The sequence below is a fragment of the Manis pentadactyla genome, chromosome 14 (assembly GCF_030020395.1).
Source record: "Manis pentadactyla isolate mManPen7 chromosome 14, mManPen7.hap1, whole genome shotgun sequence".
Taxonomy (NCBI): Eukaryota; Metazoa; Chordata; class Mammalia; order Pholidota; family Manidae; genus Manis; species Manis pentadactyla.
The window spans coordinates 43,965,791-43,987,939 of record NC_080032.1 but is presented as its reverse complement, the minus strand read 5'-3'; the positions used below and the strand labels follow the sequence as shown (position 1 = coordinate 43,987,939).

The following is a 22,149-nucleotide window of genomic DNA, read 5'->3' as shown; positions in this document are numbered from 1 at the left end:
TGTAGAATCCTTTCAAGTTTATCCATGAGGGTCTGAGGTCTTCATGAGTTAAACATAAAGCTACTGAATGAAAGAGTTAATTCTGGGCCTAAATAGATTAATTTTATTTCTATAGACATGAAAAGCCACTTCACTCATGTATTTCTGTGACCTCTATTTGATTTTTAAGACTCTCTAAATCCTTGGTAAATTGCATCCTATAAATCTCCGTTTTAAGTAATGTTAAAGTTCTCACGCTGTTTTGTAAAGCTTCCAATACGTGATTTTTCCACAGCGACCTTAAAATTTAGTATTAATTCCCCTGTCTGAACAGAAATTAAGAAAGACAGCCAAACTGGGTGATCACTGCCTCCTAGCAAAGGGACCTAGGGAACATGCTCGGGGTGAGAGATGATGAAAAGGACTCCACCCACGGGGACATTGCTCCTTGAAGCACAGCCTATTAAAGCATGCTCAGCATGTCCCCTGGGCCAGCAGGAGCAGGGATTTTTTTCTAAGCAAGGGAGGCTATGTTTGGGGTGAGGTGGGGGATAAGGTTGCCTTCCATTTTCCTAAGAAGAGAAGCTGAATGGCTTGGGAAAAGAGCTTCATTCATGGCAGGCATTTATGAACTCATAATTACTGTCTGTAATTACATTCACGATAATGATATTTAGTTGCTTGATTGGCAGGTATATTGGTTGGGGCACTGCTGGGAAGCCTGAGGACTGGGAAGTGCTGATTGAGTCATGGGAAAACTCAAGAGGGATTTATATAGGAGGGTTCTTGATTTTATCCTCTGAAGAACAGGGGGCACATAGATTCTAGGAGGGATAAAACACACACTCTACCAGTCTCTTTAGGGTCTTTCTACTGTTACTGGGGTGCTGTCGTTAGTGAGAACTTTAAGTGGCTTGAAAACTAATGATAATGGTTTACGGGAATAATCAATTTCTATGTCTAATACTCACCTCCTTTGGCTTCTCCCAAACTCAGACCACTGAGATGCTTCTTTTTGGAGTGATTAAAATTAAAAAAACTAAGACAGTGATTCTCAAACTTTGGCAAGTGAAAATCATCTGAAGATCTATTAAAGAACAGAGACCAGGCTTATTGAAATGGGATGGAGCCTGAGCACTTGTATATTGACTGATTTCTCTAGATGATTCTGATATCCAATGGAGTTTGAAATCCACAGTGTTAAGTAAGTTTAAGCTAAGAAAACAAATTATTGGCAGATTTCAAATAAGGGTACAGTCTTCTGTTCAGGCTCTGATGTTTTACACAGCCTTTAAGTAAATTTGCCTTGTAAGTAAAAAATTCATCAACTGTTCTGGGATCTATTGAGGGAAGCTTTCAAAGTCGGATGTTAATTGGATGTTATCTTTTAGATTGCGGGTATGGCTGTAAGTAAGTGTTCATTCAAGAAGTCTTGTTCTGAGCATTATCCGGGACACCAGATAATGTGCACAGCAGTAGAAATTTTTTTTTTAAAAAGGGAGATTTTAGAAATGATTATATCTTGTTATTCACATGAATTCTTTGCTTTTTAATGAATCCCAGCTAACATCTAGCTTTTAGTGCTTCATATTCTAGGTATCAACACAATTAGCCAATTTGATTTGTCAGCGTGATGCACATTAATAAATAAGTAGAATCAAAGAAAATAAGGAGATAGGGACATCTGAACTGTTATAAAATAACTAGACCCACATTGGCCTGTGTGTCTCAAGGGAGTTTAGAATTGAATGAATGAGTTTGTTTTAGACCTCCATGATTCTATTGGCTTTGAATGACACAGCATGTGATCTAAAAAGTTCTTCTGTAAAAAAGAAACAAAAACAAATCTCATTAACATAACCACCTACAGCCTATCTCTGTAAATTTAATTAAAGATGCTAGAAAATAAATCCATCCATCAAAAAATGGAGAATTATATGAAAATATTCAAGTTTTTCAGGACACAAAGCGAGCTGATACCTTAGAAAAACTCTAAGGCAAAGGAGATAGGATTATGACAAAGTGGTCAGAAAAGGTCAGCTGAGTAGGCTGGGATTTCATGGCCCTCATTATGAGGGTGCTTAGATTGCATTAAAAGGCCATCAGTACTAGACATTAAGACTGCAGACCATACTCTATATTAGAAGGAGTACATAATATGCTTTGCAAACCCAGGGAGTGTGTAGAATGATTATTGCATAGCATGTGGTTATTAAGCATGACAGCTCCAATTTTCATTTTAATTTTCTACTTCAACCTATAAATTTTAGCCTTGCTAAATTCTTAGACTATGTATACATCAACTGGCTTTTGTTTGTGGAGTTCTGCAGAACAGGAGACTAATGTTTGGCCAAGCATTTACTATGGGCCAAGTACTGGGCTAGACATTTGTGTTTGTCTTCATGAACATCCAGACAAGTACACAATGGTGTACTTACTGCTTGGATGACAAGGAGCCTAAATAGATCTGAGAAGCACCCCATTTGCTATGTCATACCTTTTGTGTTTTTAAGAGATACAACATATTCTTTCTCTTAGTTTGATGAGTAGCCAGCCATTGGCTTATTAATAGCTATCACTTGATTAGTACTTAGAAAATTCTTTATAAACTGTGTTTAGCAGCTTATTCAATTTTATCAGTTTCTCATTTATAATCACACCTCATCTTCCTGCCTTCACTCTTGGCCACCTCCAATCCACTGTCCACAGAGCAGCCAGAGCTACTAAAATACACATCCGAGCATGTATCTCTTTTGATGACTTCCCATCAATATAGGAACAAAGTCCTGAGACCCCACTGTAGCCTGCAAGGCTCCCATAGATTCACCCATCCACCCCGCTGAGCCCCTCTCCTGGGGCTGCCCCTGCTCTCTGACCTCGGCCTTGCAGGCTTCTTCTAACACATGAAGCTCATGCCCACCACAGTGTCTTCCCAGAGCTCTTCCCTGTGCCCGGCGAGCCCCTCTCCGAGGCCTTATGTAACCAGCTCTTGATGTACCAAGAGCAATTATCAGGATCCAAAACCACTCCCCCTTTTACATGCAAGTTGTATTTTCCTTTGTGAAAAACCTGTCAGGGTTGCGTTGCTCAATGAAGACATTCAAAAGTGGGAAAACCTCATGAGATGGACCCTCTACGGCTCAGGAAGGAGCTGTGTTAGTGGCGAGAGGAGAGGAGGAGGCTGGAAGATCCGGGTTCTAGCTCTTTCAGGTAGCGGCTAAAACGCTCTATATCTTGAAAATCACTTCCTGTCTCTATGCCTCAGTGTTTTCATTTGTAAAAGGGCAATATAATTTTGCTTGGGATTTTTCTAAGAATCAGGTAAAATAATGTATGTGTAGTGCATATGAAATAGTGTATGTGAAATTTTTGTAATTAAGTGCTGCCCAGGTGTACACAGAGCTGTAATTATCATATCTGTGTCATGTGACTCTACAGATCTCTTCCTTTTCCAAAGCGGAAAATACCACTAATAAAACAATGATTCCTTTATTTAAAAAATCCTATGTCAGCGGATAAAATAACCCTACCCTCACCACTATCACCTCCACTACCATCACCACTGGTCCTAAACAGAATACAGAAAAAGGTTGTACAGTTGAGGGTGTTTTGGTGACTCCCCCCACTTCCGTTTGACCCCCTTCCTCTCTTCTCTTCCCTTCCTCCCAAGTGCTTGCTGTTCTCACTTTCTCCTGCACACTCTCTGTACCCGACCCAGTGTGGGTCCATCACCTACTCACACATCTCTTTGTGAACTTGGGCAACTTCATCTCTCTGTACCTCTGTTTCCTCATCTGTAACATGGGAGCATACCATTATTATGATGATTAAATAGGTTAATACATAAAAAGTTCTTGGAACTGTGCCTGAAACCTTGTAAACCCTCAAAAAGTGTTAGTTACAATGTACCGTAATTACAATTCACTTGTTTAGGTCTGTGAGCTCTTGATAGCTGGGACCAGGGTCGTTCAGCTTTGGGCCGCAGCGTGGAGCACCTTAGTGAATGCTCATTGCTTTGAGCATTGAATTAAACTCAGCAGCTCTCTGCGTCTCCCTCCATTCCCCCAGTCACCACAGGCCAGTGGGAAATAGGAATCGGTGAGAGGATCCTTCTCCCCACTGTGCCCCTTCCCCCTCTCGCTGCTCAGTTAAGTGCGCTTTCTCATTGCCTTCTCTTGGTTCCCAAGGTTTTCCTGAAGCTGCTCGTCCTTCACTTCCTGCCATTTCCAAGTGACTATCTCTATTTCAAGATCTGGAGCAGAGGGCTCTAAGAAACTGGATGCTGGAGTTTGAGAAGAAAATAATGACCTTTTATTTATAGCTTATTTGAAAATGTAAAAAAGCAATTCAGCTTTGCTAACATTGCATTTGTGCATGTATAGAATGAAGGAATGAATGGGATTCCAAGGAGTGTGAAATGTGCTCGAACATTCCAATCATGGTCCACTCATCTGGGGAAGAACTTGGCTGCTTCACTCCTGAGACTTTATAGATGAAGATCTGCTGAGGTCCTTGCTCAGCCTTTACCTGGTTACATGAAATGCATCTCAGAAGTATCTTCCTGCAGGAAAGTCTTGCAAAATTAGTCTCTTTGTTCAGGCAGGCTGCCTTCCATTGCTATATGGTTTTGTCTTTCTTTTACTGAGCACCTGCCTATTAATTTCCCCTCTTGTTGAGACTGGATTTCTCTGCCTCCATGTGCAGGTGAATTTAAGTTTGCTCTCACACAGGGTTTCTCTTGTTTCATTGGCAGGGATTCTCAGTCCATTAAGTGAGTGAGATCTGGGAGCTGCTAAGAGAGAAACAAATCTGTTCCTTATCTGGCTGCTCCCATTTCTCTAGTTTTCCTGTATATTCCATTAGGCAATCATTATCCCAGTGAAAAACAGTCATCACAGCTATAGAAACTGCAAATAATTACTCTGAAACTAGAAACTACAATGATAATCTCTTGATAATAAGGTAAAACCATTAAAAAATTTTTTAAAGTCTCGCCTTAGAAACTTTAAATGGGACACACATTAATCTATTTCAAAGTTTAGCTGAAACAAAGTCAAAAACAAAACAATGAAACAATGATCGTCCAAAGACCAGTGGTGGGAATTCCACATGTTTTCAGGCAGTGATCAGGTTCATGAGCAATGTCTTAAAATTATTTAACCACATAGGAACAAGCTGACTTCTGGAACACTGACCAGGGGCTGCAAAGGCTGGGAAAGTACTTTTCAGAGGACACAGTGGAATCCTCTCCTAGGAATGGGCATTTAGTTTTCCATAATTCATCCCAGATTTAATGAGAGAATCCTCAGGTCAGATGACTCAAACTTTGACGTAATTAGTTTAAAGCCTACAGAGATTCCATTTAGGATATTAGAAAACCTACAGCTGTTGCAGAAACATTCATATTAAAGAGCTGCAAATGCACTTAAAAGGGAACAGATGTTTACTGCTAGGATTAGATTTCTCCTGTATGAAAGTTCAAATCATAATGCTTATTCTTGTTACTAATCTGAACCCACATTTTTGGAAAAAAATAAAGTTGATCATAAGATCGGTTCCAATTTATGCACCCAAACTTGAAACACTCTTGCCAACGTAGGAAACGCATGTGAATCTTTTCTAACTTAGGAAACTAGGACTGGGGCATAATTTATGGATGAAGAACAACCTGAGATAAACAACTTCTCATCTAAGAAGACGAAATAAGTCTGAGTGTTGGGCAATCAGGTCAATTTTATACATCCCACTGTAAATACTTGGCAGCAAAGCTCACATAGTCTCCCCATAAATTATACTCAGGGATTAACAAGATGGACAGAAATAGATACTGGTGTTAATAAGGGAGGGTAACAATAAGACCTATGGATTGCCCCTTCTCTGGGTTTTCATAGCCTTTCACTATCATTATCCATATTTTGGGGTGAAAATAACTAGGAACAAGATCAACACAGATATTGCCTTCATTGAGGGAGGAAACATTTCAGTCTGGGGAGGTCTGGTTTTTCCTTTTGTTCAGGAATAGAGGTGCCATGCTATGCATGCCTTCCCTACTCCAGGTTATGAAAGCAGGCAGGTGAGGGCTCCCTGAAAGCAGGCACTGTGGAGGTGTTTCCAGGCCCACAGCATACTGCTAAATACAGCAAAAACACACAAATGGGCCCTAGTGAGATGAGATGACTACCTGCGGTGCATGCATGTCTCCCTAGAGGGTTTGGCTGAGCACCTGCCCTTGCAGATCCTGCCCCAACAACAGAAACGAGTGAGAATTAAATTGTTTCCTACATCCTGGTGGAGGATGACGTAGCACTGAAGGCAGGTCACACTGCTTGGTACAATCCAGTCCATGATGTTTTCAGGGTTCAGAAAAGTGGAGAGAAGGAGGTGGGATGTCTAGTGTCTTTTTCATACCTTTTTGGGTTTTTTCTTAAGCTTTTATTTAAAGTAGAGCTGGCAAGACTTGGGGCTGGAGAGGGAGTCTGGCGACAAGTCCCTGTGGGCGTCTCTCTAATCTGCTTGCGCTCGAAAGGGCCAGGCGAGCCCACGCCCCCTCCACCCTCCAGTATCTCAGGCCGTGTTACCCTCAGTGTATCCGAGGATCCACAGCAGCGCAGTGCCTGAGACCTGTTACACGTGGGATTCTGGCCCAGACGTGATGACTCAGAGCCTGCATATCTGACACTCTCTCTATAGGTGCAGTTTCCATATCAATGGAATTTGTTAAACGTGTAGTCACCCACTTTAAACTTTACTGGGATTTAATATTCACTATGTAGAGATAAGATTTTCCTAGTCAGGGATCGGAGGGGCAAATCCTATTTGATGGGTTGCAGGTTAGGGAAATTAAATGCAGTGCATTTAATGTCTTTGTTTCCCAAAGGGTTAGTTGGGCCATTTGGGTCATGAAGTGGGAAAATCCAAGCACCAAGATTTCTGATGTTAATTTCATCTTTTTTTAGGTGTTCCTCTTTAGAGATATCTAACAAAATAATAAAAGTCATGGCTCACATTTAGTGTATATGCTTCTTATATACCAGGCACCCATTCTGAGCACTTAACATTTAATCTTCACAATTGCTCTGAGGTAGAAATACAATCCTCAATTTTTGGATGAGGAAGCTGGGACACAGAGAGGTTAAACAATTTTCCCAAGGTCACACCATGAGTCAATGATAAAGCCTGGATCCACGCCCCAGCAGGCCAAGTAGACCACGCCACCCCTCTCCCTGTTTATGGAAAGTCAGCACTAAAATGACTTAGATCATCATCACAAGCAGAAGAACCAAATTTTGTGGGCTAAAACGCATAGTTAGAGGATCGACAGAAAGCAGCTGAAGCTCAGAGAGGTCCTGTTCTTGCCCAGAGCCACCCAGATGGGAGAAGAACCGGGATGGGTCTCCTGATTCTTCGTCCCATGATCTTTTTAATTGAAGACATGTTTTTTAGTATACAAGGATTTATTGCTCAATCTCAATGCTGTTTCGAATTCTGATATATTCACTCTATACCTCAAACATTAAGAGCTGTTTTTCCAATTAAAAGTTTTTTTTCTTCCAGTAAATTTAGCTAACAAGAGACAGCTGTGCACAGAGAGCTCCTGCTTCCCACACTGGCTGCTGCCACTGATATGTGACAAAGGAAAGTGTTCATAGTGGTATGGGCTCTGCTTCCAAGTGGCCAAGAAACTTAGAAAGATGGCAACAAACAAATAAACAAACAAAACAACCAAAGTAAGAGAGAACTGATTTGTTTTCTTGCTGCCCACTGGAAGGTTAAAAGGCCACCAAAAAACTTACAATTGACAGAAGGATAATTTCATTTTGAGTCTATGATGTTCATGGTCAAGCCTTATAGAGGGCCTCCTACGTGCCAGCATCACACGTACTGTGTTTTATGTACTCATTACAAAAATGCTATAAAGGAGATGATGTTACCGGTGCCATTTCCCAGATGAGGAAACTTCGCCCTCCGTGCTGAAAGATGTTGCCCGACTTACAGATAGTAAATGGGAAGCTGTTCTCATACCTGCTATGCTGTGTTCTACAGGGGAGGTGTTTGCTGCCCAGAGAAGTAAAGCATTTGCCCACAGTCACAAAGCTGGTTAAAGCACAGTGCTGTGCCTGGGATCTTTCCCCAGATGATCCAAGCTAGCCTGACAGCAGATGGGAAATCATGGAATTATGTTGGATCACATTAGCATGCATGCATATTGCCTTGACAGAGGGTCATCTATTTCCTCAGGAAATGTGACTTCAGAAAGTGAAATGTCTCCTCAAAAAGGAAGGGAGCCACAGGGCACATTTCTTTGGAAATGTATGAAGGACATTATGTCCGAATGAACAGGCTGGTCTGATTTCCACTGTGGAACAGTAGTGTCTGAGAACACCCATGCTTCGGAACTTAAAAGATATTAATTTTTGAAAATGAAAAAGTACAAACAATTCTAACTTTATGCACATCTGGTCTGAGATATTTCCTGACAAATGGTAGCCAAAAGAAGAGAAAATATTGTGCTGTTAGCAGTTATCCCATCTGTCTGGTCTGTGTCTTCGGGTAGCAGCTTCTGCAGAGGGACCGAGCTACTAAATGGCCGCCCCCAGGCCCTCTCCAGGCTAATGGGGCAGGTTCTCCTGTTGCTCCCCTTGTTAGATTCAGTGTTAGGAATGTGGCAAGTCCAGTGGCAGCTGCCACACAGTGACCCCCGCTTGCTGCCCCAAGCAGAATGGCAGGTGCTCCTGGGGCCACCTGTGCACCATGGCCCTGATGTTAGGGGTGCATTTGCTGGAAAGCTGAGAAAAGTGGAGGAGGAAGGAAAGTGCCAAGGTGAGGAAGAGGCTCTGGGGGAAAAGCCCCGTTTCTGCATGTTGCCTCCCTGGCGGGCTATTTGGTGGATCCCTATGCTGACTCGAAAAGAGATACAGAGACTGAAGTCACCATGAGCGCCCACAGGGCTGCCCCCAGGCTGGCAGCGCTCCCCCAGGACTCTGGCCTCCTGGGGACGGTCAGCTGTGTCTGGAGACATTTTCGGTGGGCACACTTGGGTGTGGGTGTGCACTCCCAGCATCTAGTGCATACAGGCTGGGGAATGCTGCTAAACATTCCCGATGTACCAGAGAGTCTTCCACAATGAAGAATTATCCATCCCCTAATCCTGCTGCTGAGGTTGAGAAGCCCTGCCTGCAAAACTGTGAAGTGAGTGAGTTTCTCATGGCCTCTGATTCAAAGTGTTCTCACTCTGACCCTATGCACTAGAATTCCTTGTCTATACCTGCTATCATCTCCTCCCAACCAATCAGTGGGACTGACTTCAGGAGGAAAAGTGATTGAATTAACACACACTAAGGTATGAATGACTGACAGATTCAGCGCTAGCAGGAACGCCTGTATTTCAAGGTGCATGTGGAGGTCAAAGGTCTTTCTCCAACTAACTGGTGGCACATGGGAAATTCTTGTGAAGGGTTGGGGTTTGACTAGGTGAGGAAGCACAGCATATTCTTAATCTTGAAAATTTGGAATCTTAAGCAGACCTCAATTAAACATGCTATGGACTGTGTAGTTTGGAGGAGAGGAAATCTACTTGGCTACAATTGTCCCTGTCTGAAATTAAGCTCATCACAGGCCTGGTCACTATTTCCCATGTTCTTCCACGAGAGGGGACTAGTAAGAACCACACACAAAAGAATCTTTGGGAAATCCTTGTCTGGAAAGGAGGGAACAATATCGTTAGAAGCTCTGTGGATGCAGGCCAGCAGCAGAAGGTTTCTAGAACCTTTAATAATAGATTTTCACTGGTGTCTTCCACAAACACTCTAAAGGGATATTTAAAATCAATGGATAATCCTCAAGGGTCAGGCCGGGAAAGGTTTCCCGGCAGGGATGGTGTCAAGGTAGTGGTGGTGATGATGGCATCTATCACTTATTATTTGAGGCGTGCCATGTTCCAGCCCTGGTGCTAAGCACGATACATTATTTCTTTTGATCCTTATGCTAATATCAAGATAAATAGTGATCATCTCCATTTCACAGATGAAGAAACTGAGTATTAAGAAAGGGAAAGCAATTTGCTCCTCGTCGCAGCTGGGGAAGTACAGCCACTGTGGACTCTAGGTGGATATGACCACAGGCCTGTGCCCTTGGCCTCTCTGTTGCATTTTAAGGGATCAGCAGTGTAGACATGGTTTGGGGCATTAAAAATGGTTGGTACAGAGCTAACTGGAGTCAAGATGGTGTATGCTTAGGAACACATTGTTCTCATTATTTGCCTGCCTCCCCTGCCTCCATCTTGTTCTGTACTTAAAAGAAAAAGATGAAAGTGAATAAAGAGAAATAAAACAGAGCTACCTGGAAAGGATGAAGCAAGAGAGTAAAAAAATAGGTAGGCTTTCAGATAAAACAAATATGAAGCCCCTCTGTCCTATCTGGAAATGATGAGAAGCAATAAGACAAGAGGTGAGAGGCAAGGAGTCAGGGAGGACCAGAGGTGAGGCTTCCCCCAGGTGGAGTGTCCGGAGGGAGCCTCTCCTGGAAGAGCAGGCCTCAGTGGAGGCTGGGATCCAAGTGCTATAATCTTCCTTTTCTCCCGGGATGTTGCAGGCTCTTCCTGGGGGTCGGTAGGCAGGAGGGGGTGTGACAGCCTTCCTGCTCTCTGGCCCTCAGGCCCCACTCATCACCTCTGAAAACCCTCCTCCGATTTGTAATGGGAAGGCCATCAGCCTTGAAGAGGGCTCTCCGCTTTGATGTTTCTCTGTTTACTCTTGTTGGAAGTGAACAAGTATTTGTAACTCAGATTGTTATGTTTTAAGCCCTTGCACATTAAACATGCTTCACAGAGTTCTCACCCTGTCAATTCAGTTCCAAAGAACAGGAACAATTGAAACATTTTCCACTTGACCTCTCTATCTTTTGGATGCATCATTATTCATTAATTTATTCCATGTGGAATTTCTAGGGGATAAACCTGTCATCATAGCTTAGATGCATAGGGCCAAAAACAAGAAAAAAAAATCATATGAAATCTGCTGAGTATGCAGCAGGAGGCAGTAAAGGGAAGCAAGAGCGCTCTGGCTTATTGAGTGCTTGCCACTGACATTGACTAATTGCATATTATTTATTCGTCTAGATTCTGTACTTTTCTTTTGTTTTTACCTCCACTGTTTTCCTAGAGTGTACCAGGGGCTTGTCACACAGGAGACTCTCAATACATGTTTGCTGATTGATTTAAGTAGACTCTCATCGAGACTCTAGGATGTTTTCTGCCCCCATTTTACAATAAGGAAATTGAGACTCTGAGAGCTTAAGACACTCGATCAAATCCACTAGGTTAATAAGTGGCAAACTGGGGATTTGAACCCAAGGGCACATGACTTCAAAGTCTATGTTCTTTTCATTATATCATACAAACCCGAGGAGCACCAGAAAATTTGGGCAAAATAGTTCATCCTAGCCCTGGTCAGAGTTGCTGATACTGCCTGGAGGGGGTTTGGAGGGCTGATTCACAGACATTTTTTTAAGCAAAAAGATGCCCTTTCAGTATAAAGACCAAGTCCTTCCTCACCTCACTTACTTCCATAACATTACCATGCATTTGCACAGCCCCATGTGATAGACTCGTCAGTGAAATCTGTGTTCCGTACTTCCTGGGCTGCATTTCCCAGCCTTGCTTGCAGTGAGACATGGCCATGTGAGTTCTAGTCATTGTACCCAATGAAAGCATTGGGCATTACTTCTAGGCCTGGCCCATAAAACAACTCCATGTGTCCTTTCATTTTCTTTTCTCCCTTCTCCTGTTGAGTGGAGAATATTTGGAAGTCCTAGAGGTGAATGGAGATGGAAGGAGGAAGGAGCCTGGGTCCCCAGATAGCCACAGGGAATGGGATCCACCAACCAAGAACATGTGACCTGGGTTTAACATGAGTCAGATACAAAATTCTGCTGTGTCAAGTTACTGAGATTTTTGGGGCTCACCTTGTCACAGCAAAGCATTGCTGTACTAATGGACCCTTCATGATTCAAATAGCTTTTCTATTAAACCAATATACCATGATTTCTATCATATCACTTAATCCTTTGCAAATGCAACCAGAGTCAATGGAAATTGAAGGAGAGAGAGGTGTGAAGAATCTCTGTGAGGACAACCCAAAAATCGGTGTGGTGCACTGATGCAGGGCCATAGGCATAAGCACGTTTCTTTAACGTCATGTGTTCAGTTTTCTTCACTTGCGATTTCAGAGTGTTGGACCCGATGGTCTCCAAGATCCCTTCTAATTCTAAACCTCTGTAAGTCTTTTTTAGATTAAAAAAAATATGTATTGATGTGCTCAGAGACTGTGATCTCTTAACTGTGAGCTCCTCAAAGGTAAGGACCATTTCTTAGTTACATTTGTATGCCTAGAATCCAGTATCTTAGATGCTCCCATGTTAAACTTAATTAGAATCTGCTGTTGAAAAAAACTCAAAGAATTTACGAATGTTCTGATTTATGCCAATGATTTCTTGATCTAATTTGGAGCACAGTGTCAAATGATTGAAATTCTCATGAATATTTTCATTATGCATTACTGAGTATGAGAGTCTATTTTATATTCATTTACATAGACTTAATCTTTGAAGAATGATTTTATAATAATACTGAAAGACTTTTTTGATTAAAGGTAGTGCTGGCAGTAATTGGTATTCTGATGACTTCATTTATAGTTCTATTTAGCTAAATAATATAGGAGTATAATTCCTCCTTAGAGTTGAGAAAATTGGAGTACAGAAATTCAGAATTTTCTCATTCAAATGACTCCATAAAAGTAGTATTGGGGGATAACTCTGAGCAATTTAAAAAGTTTGAAAAGGCCCAAGGGAAATTAAACAATAATATGAGGCAGCCTATGCCACTTTCATGAAAAATCTTATCCTTCTGGTTTTTGAAAAATACACAGACATTTTACTGTATATCTGTATAGTGTGGGATCATTGGGCATTCCATACTGCTCATCAAAATGTCAGATTATACATGTTTTTGATTATTAAAAATAGGCAATGAATTCTATTACACAATAAATGCAATTTGGTAGGTAAAATGTTTGAAAGCACAGGATTCAAGGGAGGTGGGGGGGAAATAACAAGAGGTTCTTAACAGAAAATTGACTGAAAATTAGGAATGACAATTTGACACTGTAGAAATAGAATGAAATCTAGTGATGGGAAATCAGTACTTTTCTTCTTTTACTTTTTTTGCTGACAGCTGCAGGGGCATGTGGATCCCCCCACCCCACCCCTTTTACTGCTATCACTTCCCGCCTAATATAAGTATATCATGCCACATCCCACATCTTGGGGAGTGGGTAACACCCAGGAAAATACTGCATGTACAGTCCCACTGCCTTGGCTGGTAGAGGAAATTATGCCTATCAAAAATGAATTAATACTAACACAGCCAGTATTTTAAGATGCTTATTTTATCAAGGATTGCAGAATAGAGATTATATTAAAAATGATCTACTTCCTTTTTCAGAAATTGTTTATGTTGAATGTTATATTTAGATTATTATTTCATTAATAATATCTTTCCATAAAACAATAAAAAAAATAGCAAAGGCATTTCTTGTCTTTCACTTTTTAGGAAAAGAAAAGGGCCTAAGCTGTGCAGAAAATTCAGGAAATCCTATAATGATGCTGAACTTGGCTGTGACATTGAAGAGAAAACATGAATTATGGGAATGAGCTAAGCAAAGCTATAAAAATTTAAATTTACCCACAAACCACCTTTCAAAAAAAAACTATAAACATTCAGTTCCATTGTAGTTCAGTAATTCTATGGGTTGTTTCTCACAATGAATATTAGTGAGTGCCTATAATATACGAGGTGCTCCCTCACAATGGCTATTCTATGCTGTGTCCCAAAGCGCCACACCATGTGTTAAGTAATTTATATAAATATTACATCCTCCCCACAATCCTGGGAGAAATTTTCTGCATTTTCAGCACTGGGATTTAAAAAAATTCCCCAAGTAAGTCAAGCGTGCAGTCCATACTGAGAACCATAACCCTGAGGGTGCTGCTCACCAGAACACTGCATTCTTTTGAGGCCCCAAATAGAAGTCATTTCATTTAGTAACAATAATAAAACCTCGTGAGGGAAAACCTCCTTCCATAACCAGAAGCACCACACAACTCAGAACTACCCGCTATAGGAGTATGGGATGGCACTGTAAGCTTAGTGCCTAATATAATCATTTATAAACAATTTGCAGGACAGAGAAACAAGTTTCCTCATGACCATTCCATTTCTTCAATGAAAAATGCTGCCCTTGGAGTGCATTCCTGAAGGACTTTATGATCATTTGAACTGGAAAAGGTGCTACCCTGAGTGGCCTCTTAAAGATACAGGAAAGAACAACACTCCAGATCAGTGGTTTTCAAACTTCTGTGTGTAACAGAATCACCCGGAGAGCTACTTAGGAACCCAGGAGCCCTGTGAGCTGGGAAAATGGGTGTTTGCTTCGCATTTTTTTTAAACCATAATTTTCAGTGATTCTAATGCACCATCCCCAAGTTTGAGAACAAGGGGTCTTTTCTCAGAACTAGATACCTATCAGAATCACTTGAGTTAAAAACACAAAGACATCCGGCGCTCCTCCCCAGACCAGGTCATCGGGAAGCCCTGGGGTGGGGCACAGACTGGTGGTGGTGAATAGCTGCCCAGGTGACTCTACGGGCAGCCTGGGATGAGAACCAGTGTCCTGATCGTGGTTCTCAGACTGGACTGTGTGTTAGAATCACCTGGACAGTTTTAAAAGAGTCAAGTCCGGGTCTGCACTTGGAGGTTCGGATTTAACTGGTCTGGCGTGGCGTGGCATCAGGATTTTAAAAAGCTCCCAGGCTGATTCTAATGCTCAGGCACATTTGAGCGGGAAAAGGCAAGGTCCTGTACCAAAGAAGGGATTTTGGTTTAGTGAGTTGAGCGAAGACTGCTTAACCTGCCTTCCTTGGTGAGTCAGGATACATGTTAGCGTTATAAAGAGTAAGAACTTCAGTTAGGAACAAAAGGAAATGAAATAAGATCACTACTTAGCGTCATTTAACCCACAGCGCCCCAGGCGTTGAGAACTGATGGTCTGAACACTCAATGGTCCACCGTGGTGACCTTGGGCAGGTCATTGTGCCCCCCTGGCTTTCGCCTGCTAATGTGTAGCATGTGAGGACTGGCGAAAATGGCTCTCAGCTCAGCGCAGCACCTGGACAGGAGTGCATCTGCCCTGTCCAGGCTCAAGGAGGTGGACTTCCACACTAGATCCCCCCCACAGCACAGCCAAATTCTCTGGTTTGAGAAGGTTGTCACGGTGGCCAAGACTTGAAGAAAAATCAAGAGGGATAAAACACAAGGCTGAGATTTTTCAGCTGGGGACAGGGCCGGGTGGTGGAGACACAGAAGAATAACTCCTGGCTCACTGCAAACAAAACAACCCCACACAAGGGCCAGGCCCTACATTTTGGGAAAAATTATTTTCAGTTCCTTTGAAGGGCCTTGCACGTACAGATGCAACCACTGTGGACCTCAGGGGCCTCTTGGAGAACAGAGAGGAAGCTCATCCTGAAGTAACAGGACCCTGTTTGGTCACAGTTACTTGGGACTCTTGGCCAAGTTGAGCAGAAATGTGCTGGGCAGCTTTTGGTTGCTGCAGGTTGTGAACGGGGTGGGGATGAGCCTCACGTGGTGACAGGGTGAGAGTGGTGTTTGGTGACAGTAGATGTGATGATTACGATGGCAGTCACAGTGGTGACAATGGAGGCCGGGTGGGGGGCAGGAGGTCGGGGTAGAGGTCTCCTGTGAAGTGTGGCTTCGGGGAATACAGGGTTGTGGTAAAGAAATACATCTTTTTCTTCCCTTTTGTGCTCCCATTGTTCCTTCTCTATAAAGCTTTGTTTTTTCAACATTTCAGCTGGAGCTCAGATTTGGAAAATGAAGTTGTTCTAGGAGCAATTGTCTTAGAGGCCCCAGGAGTTTGGAGGGAAGATTCTCACTAATCTGGCTGGATTTGGTGAGATTTCATTAATACAGTCTGTTTGAGTCAGTCTCCCATGTTCCAGGAGGAAGTTTCTCTTCCAGGAGGAGTTCAGGCAGTTAGAGGCAAAGAAGGGTGGGGACAGGCAGCCAGCACAGGAGGCCACTTTTTCTGTGGGTGGATATATGGTAAATCTGCATCCTTTACCCCTTTACCCACTCACACTGTTTAAAAGATCACTGTTCATTCTGTTTTCTGAGGAAAAAGAAGTATTTGGTCTTGTGTCATAAAAGGAATGTGTTAGCTGCACAGAAATTTTCTTTTTTTGTGTGTGGTTTTCTTGATTTCTCCTTTGTTGTGGCAGAAACCAGAGAAAATCTTGAACTGAGGGCCTGGGCTCCTCTCCTTCCCAGACTGGACACCATGGAGTGACTTTCCCTCTCTTCTACCGAGTTGGGTGCGACAGGGGAAGACGGTAAAATGACCAGCATTTATGGTTTTCACTTTCCTCGCTCTCTCAGGGGAGTTTCTTCAAAAGGAAGATCTGTTTACTTGGCTGGGTGGGGTCTTCAAAGGGGAAGCAGGTGGGAGGGGTGGGGAGGCGGGCCCCTCATTTTCTAGGGACGGAGCAGGAGGAGCGGAGCGGGGGCCGAGGGGGTGGGAGCAGGGCGGGGAATCTGCCTGGAGCTGGGGGAGAAGCCCAGCAGCGGCCTCCCGGGGATGAGTGGGGTTCCCTCTGCGGAGACAGGCAGAGGGGCCTGGAGTTTCAGCGTCCTGGTGCGGAGTGGTCACGGGAGAGGTGAGGAGGAATTTAAAGGTTTTCTGTGTGATGGATGTTTAGCAGCCTCCCCTCTGCCGCAGGGCATCTCGGGGAAGACTGATGTTTCCTTTCTAGCCAACTTGCAGTGAGACTTTTGTTTCTTTTAGAAGTGGCGTCACGCTAAGGAGGGTGCAAAAAGCCCCCCAATTGCTTTGTGTGTTTAAAAGCCCAGGAAGTCAAATCAAAGTTCCTCTTTTGTGATTGGCTCCACCACCAGCAGAGCAAGCTATTTGGGCAAGCTGGTATGTTTTGTTCTCCAAAACTATTTGTGGAAACATTTGTAATGCGCGTAGATGGCTCAGTGGCGTCCAAGGCCACATTTTATTTCTGGCCACAACTGGGGAAACAGGAATCCAGGGGAAAGTGAAGGAAGCCTCCAGATGCCCTCTCAGATGATCATGCCAGCGCGTATGAAACCAACACAAAGCCTCGCAGCCCCTGGGGCAACGTGGGAAAGGCAGCAGAGCACCAGCGTGGCTTCCATGGTTATGTTCTCTGCAGGGCCAACAGGTACAGGAGCTGGGGTGCTGGCTGTCCTGGCTTTGGGAGAAGGGACAGAGGCGCTCCTGAGCTGTGAGCCTTACTCCTCCCTGCCCTCAAAGGCCAGGGCTAGGGAGCTTTGGGTGGATGGCTCGAGTGTAAAGGGTAAATAGGAGTGTTTGTTAAGAAGATCTTTGATTTTCCCCAGGCATCCCTGTGTGCAATTAAGAAGAGCTACACGTTGAAATAGATATGCTAACTCATCTCAAAGAAATAAATGAACTCTGTCCCCCGGTACTCCCCAGAAGACATTTCTAAGCTTGAGAAGAAAATTATGAATCATAAAGCGACACCTCAATAGAGCTCACTATAGATACGCTAAAAACTCTTGTATGTCAAAAAATCCCATACCATCATACTTACAACTTATTCGTAAATGGTTCAGAATAAAAATTACACAGGTGAGAAAGAAATACAGCAGGGAAAGAATGCAGCAAATGCCACCAAGTGTTACCATAGGAAGATTCTGGGTAAAGGGTGGCTGGGGTTCTTTGAACCCATCCTGCAGCTTGTCTGTTAGCATGGAATTATTTTAAAAGAGTATTTGACCTTTTTGAATAAACAAAAAAAAGAGACATATATTAAAATGATGGAAATCATTGTAGCATTTATGATAGACAACGAATTAATTCCTTAATAGAGAAATTATCAAAAAAAGAAAAGTTAAATGAACAGGTAAGTTACAAAAGAAGGCCTTTAAATGGCCTGTGTGTGTGTGTGTGTGTGTGTGTGTGTTTAGTCAAGCTCATTATCAGTAAGAAAAATGTAAAGTTTTGAAAAGCTGTGATAAAATTTTGCCTAATAGTCTCCTCAAATAAACAAACTGCCAAAACTCTAAAGTTGAAGGGTACATGATTAAATGGGCATCACACTGCTGATGAGTGTCTCAGTGGGTCCAATAATCCGGTCACAACTTGGCAATGGAAAAGGCATCTGTAGAGAAAATGAAAGTTCCTATGGCCCCAATTCTCTCCTGAACCTGGTCGGCCTGCTCACTGCACACATGTGGGCAATACGTCGTTATTGACTCTAAATGAAGAGCTCCAGCCAGTGCTCTGGGTGACATGGCTACACAGCTGCAGGGCTGCATGGCTGCAGGAGAGCAGAGGCTGGAGTGGTGGCAGCGCCGAGGACAGAGACTGAGACGGCTGCCGGGACAGAGAGGCCCAGAGTCAGAGACCGGCTTGCTGCATGCAGACTCGCTCTGAGTGGATGGGACTCTAGTGATTGACCTGGCACAGTGGGAATAAAGTTGGGTATAAACACTTTTACCCCAGGAATGTGTTTCACTGTCGTTCCTTGGTCTCACTGAATCCATAGTGAACTTGCCTCTGGTTGAAACCCATTGACAAGACAGCACCACAGATGTTCAGACCCTTTGAGCTGGCATTGCCTTTCATAAAGTAGAATTTTATCCAGAGGAAATAATCAGAGGTGCAAATTATGTGCAATGTATATAACATTGTAAAACTTTAGTTGAAATTATATTAAATACAATGTTAAATTAAATCACATTATAGTATAAATTTAGCAGAGATTGTATCACTATATGCTAGATTACTAAATAGCCATGAACAAAATCCTATTTAAAAGGAGTATATATTGACAATGGAAACGGTAACAATATGCACACTGTTAACATTAGCTATCTTTGAATGGTGCCATTATTTTGCTGTCAACAACCTTCTGATCCCACGAGAAGACATTCTACTTAAGTAGGATATAAGCATAACAGTGAGTCTCTTTCTGAAGGAATGAAGCTGACAAGCCTAAAGTTTGCAAGGAGAGCCACCTCTGAAAAATGACATGGATTTTACAATAAAATACTGGTTTTTTCCAACTCAAAAATTTATTTGATCCTGAAAAACCGGTTCATTAGGGTAGTCTCAAAACACAAAATATGTTGCTCCAGGGTTCCCTTTTTCTTCACCCTTATCTGCAATGTACGCATGCCCTACTTTATGCAAATGTGATTTATAGGTGTTCAAATTTGAAATATAATCTCTTACAAGTGGAAGGAGAACTAGAGGTGAATTAGTCTCACTTCCTCATTTAATTGATAAGGAATTCAAGGTCTAATGGGATTAGATGATTTGCTTAATTACTATCCTTAGTATATAATAAATTGCATCTACAAATAAGGAGAAAAATATGAAATCCACAATGAGCAACTGGACAATAAATATGTACAAGCAACTTACAGATGAAGGCATGTAAGTGGCCAATAAGCATGTAAAAAATCTCAACCTCAGGAGTAATGAGAAATGTTTTAAGAAACCTATGTAATTCTTCGTTTTGCTCCACAAATGACTCCAATCCCCAAACAAGCAAGCAATCTGAAGATCAAGCAGTGAAAACCCTGGGGCAACAATGGAAAGCTCCTGTCCTATTCTTGAAAACATTCCTCCCCTGCACATGGGATACACTCACTAATAATGCCTGAGAAAGAGGAAGGCAAACACCACCACAGTGAGCAGGCAGGCGCAGAGAAGAGGTGCAGTTAAATAAATGAATGAGGTATGTTTTATTCACACAGGAGGAGTCACAATACTGTGACTTTAAATGGCTTGGAATGGGCCCAGTTTCCACGAGAACATTACTTTGCTAACTATGTCATACCCTAATTTCACAAAACCAGGTTAGGTGCAAACATAACAGACCCTTGCTTCTGTGCCTCTTAAGGCACATTCCGAATCTGAGTTCTTTTGTTTCCTTTTCAACCAAGGCAACAAGCTCTAACTTTGGTATTTAAAATTTTAGGTATTCACATTTTAGACTAAACTCCCCTATGCTGTGAATCATGATTTTATGCAAAATAGAGCTCATTATAATGCCATAAATGTTAGTAGAATTCCCCTTAGATTACCTAGGAAGCAGTGCTTAATTCCAGACTAATAAATTATTGTGTTAAGGCACTTTCTTACTTTTTTCTTTAAGACTCACTATTTTTCAATTACTGATTTCATACAGCCTTAATTTCAAATTAGGTGGAGTAAAGCAACAAGAAAATTTTGGCAAGACCTGACTCCATTTCAGTGGACATTGAGTAACCTCATAAAATAAACAATTTTCTATTTGATTTAATGTAAAATATATAAATTTAATAAGCATGGTGGCTGAAAGAGCCTGCATACCAACCATGTGGCTCTTTTATCTGAAAATGGTGGTTTGCTTGGTTTTAGGAAAATAGACTCAGTGTTCTTACACCAGTTCATCAAAAAAAAATCGCTATCTTTTCATAAAGGTTAACTAATTTCTATATTGCATAACAGTAATATTACCTATGTTTTTCAAAGAAAAAAATACGTATATTTGACCTTTGAATTACACTCCTAAGTAAGCACTTAGTTCTGATGGCTTACAACCTTATTATAGTCCCCCTGGAGGTTTCTTAAAATAAACAATGAGTCTAAATTCATGGCAAAGGGAGAGGAAAACTGTTTTATTTCCTCCACAAACAGGGGAGTGTAAAGTAATGATTTTCTCAGCTGAGTCCATTAACATACACTGAGCATATGTGTATATGGAGTAGATTTCTTTTGAAAATAGAACTATTGTTAGTTTCTACACCATGAAGCAAATTCTGGTAAACAAACACTCCCTCCTTCTATGGGGGGCACCTGGGGTTCCTGCTCAGCCTGCAGGGAAAGCATCCTGGCTTCCACGAAATGGGCTGAGAAGCTGGCTGGGTCTAGAACTGTCCTGGAGTGAGCCTAGATTCCTAGCTCGGTGCTGGAGGTGAGCTGACTTGGCAATGGCAGTTGTGATCAAGAATGAGATGGTCTGGACTACCTTGACTGGAGACCAGGGGTCAACAAATTACAGCACTTGGGCCAAAGTGGGTTGGCTGCCTGTTTTGTTAATAAAGGTTTATTGAAACATGTCCAAGTCCATTTATTATGTGTAGTCCATGGCTTTTCATGCTACAATGGCAGAATTGAGTAGTTTGCAGAGATATTTAGTATTTTGCCCTTTCACAAAAAAATTGCTGACCCCTACTCTATCAGAACCTGGGATGGTTGGTCACGACTGTAGGCTACCTAGAACCAGCCTCAGAGCAAGCAGAAACCATTGTATTACCCACTTTCACACCAAATTTTGCCATTTTCATATATATTTCAGGAGGGTATGTTCTTTGACACTGTAGCTTTGGATACTTTTCCAAATGGGAAAATTATTGGGGAGGTTAGAGCCACCCTTGTGTGGTACTTGGTCCCATGCTATCCTTTATCAGAGGGGGACATTTTCCCTATGCTGGTGGATAGCTATGTGTTTACGAGACATAAGCCTGCAAAGACATGTCACTCCTAGCTGAGGTTCCTGTTCATAGCAGCTAAACATGGAGGCTATAGCTGAGGTTGATAGATGCCAGTGTTCCACCGAATAAGCAGGTTTATGACACAGAAGGAGTAAGATTTAAGTGGGGAGAAACTGGGGCTGAGTTGGCAATGGAATAGAAATGGGAGTGAGTACATTTTGATGCCTGTTAATGAGAGAAGAAAGAGGAAAAGATGAGATGTACTTCTAAGGCCTTGCTTCTTACAGGTTTGACTTATTTTGGTTTTGCACAGGCACTTTACCTTTTTGCTACACCAGGGCTCAGGCATAGGTGTGAAGAGAGGCTGGACCATGCAATGGTATGGTCATCAGGAGGCTTCCAAACTTCGGGAAGCCTGAGTGGCAACTTTGAGTTACTTCAGGTCTACTTGGCCATGGATTTTGGAGTAATCTTCCTGCACATTTGGTTTTCACTGTGTGGGGAGGTGATGTGAATGGACTGTCAGAGGTCAAGCTATGCCCATGACATGTTCTGGTGCCATG

General features: G+C 42.4%; 1 protein-coding gene across 13 annotated transcripts in view; it reads right to left on the bottom strand.

Moving 5' to 3' along the window:
- The window catches only part of THRB (thyroid hormone receptor beta), a 370,782-nt gene that overhangs the window by 71,880 nt on the left and 276,753 nt on the right, over nt 1–22,149 (bottom strand). The gene's annotated exons all lie outside the window — the stretch shown is intronic.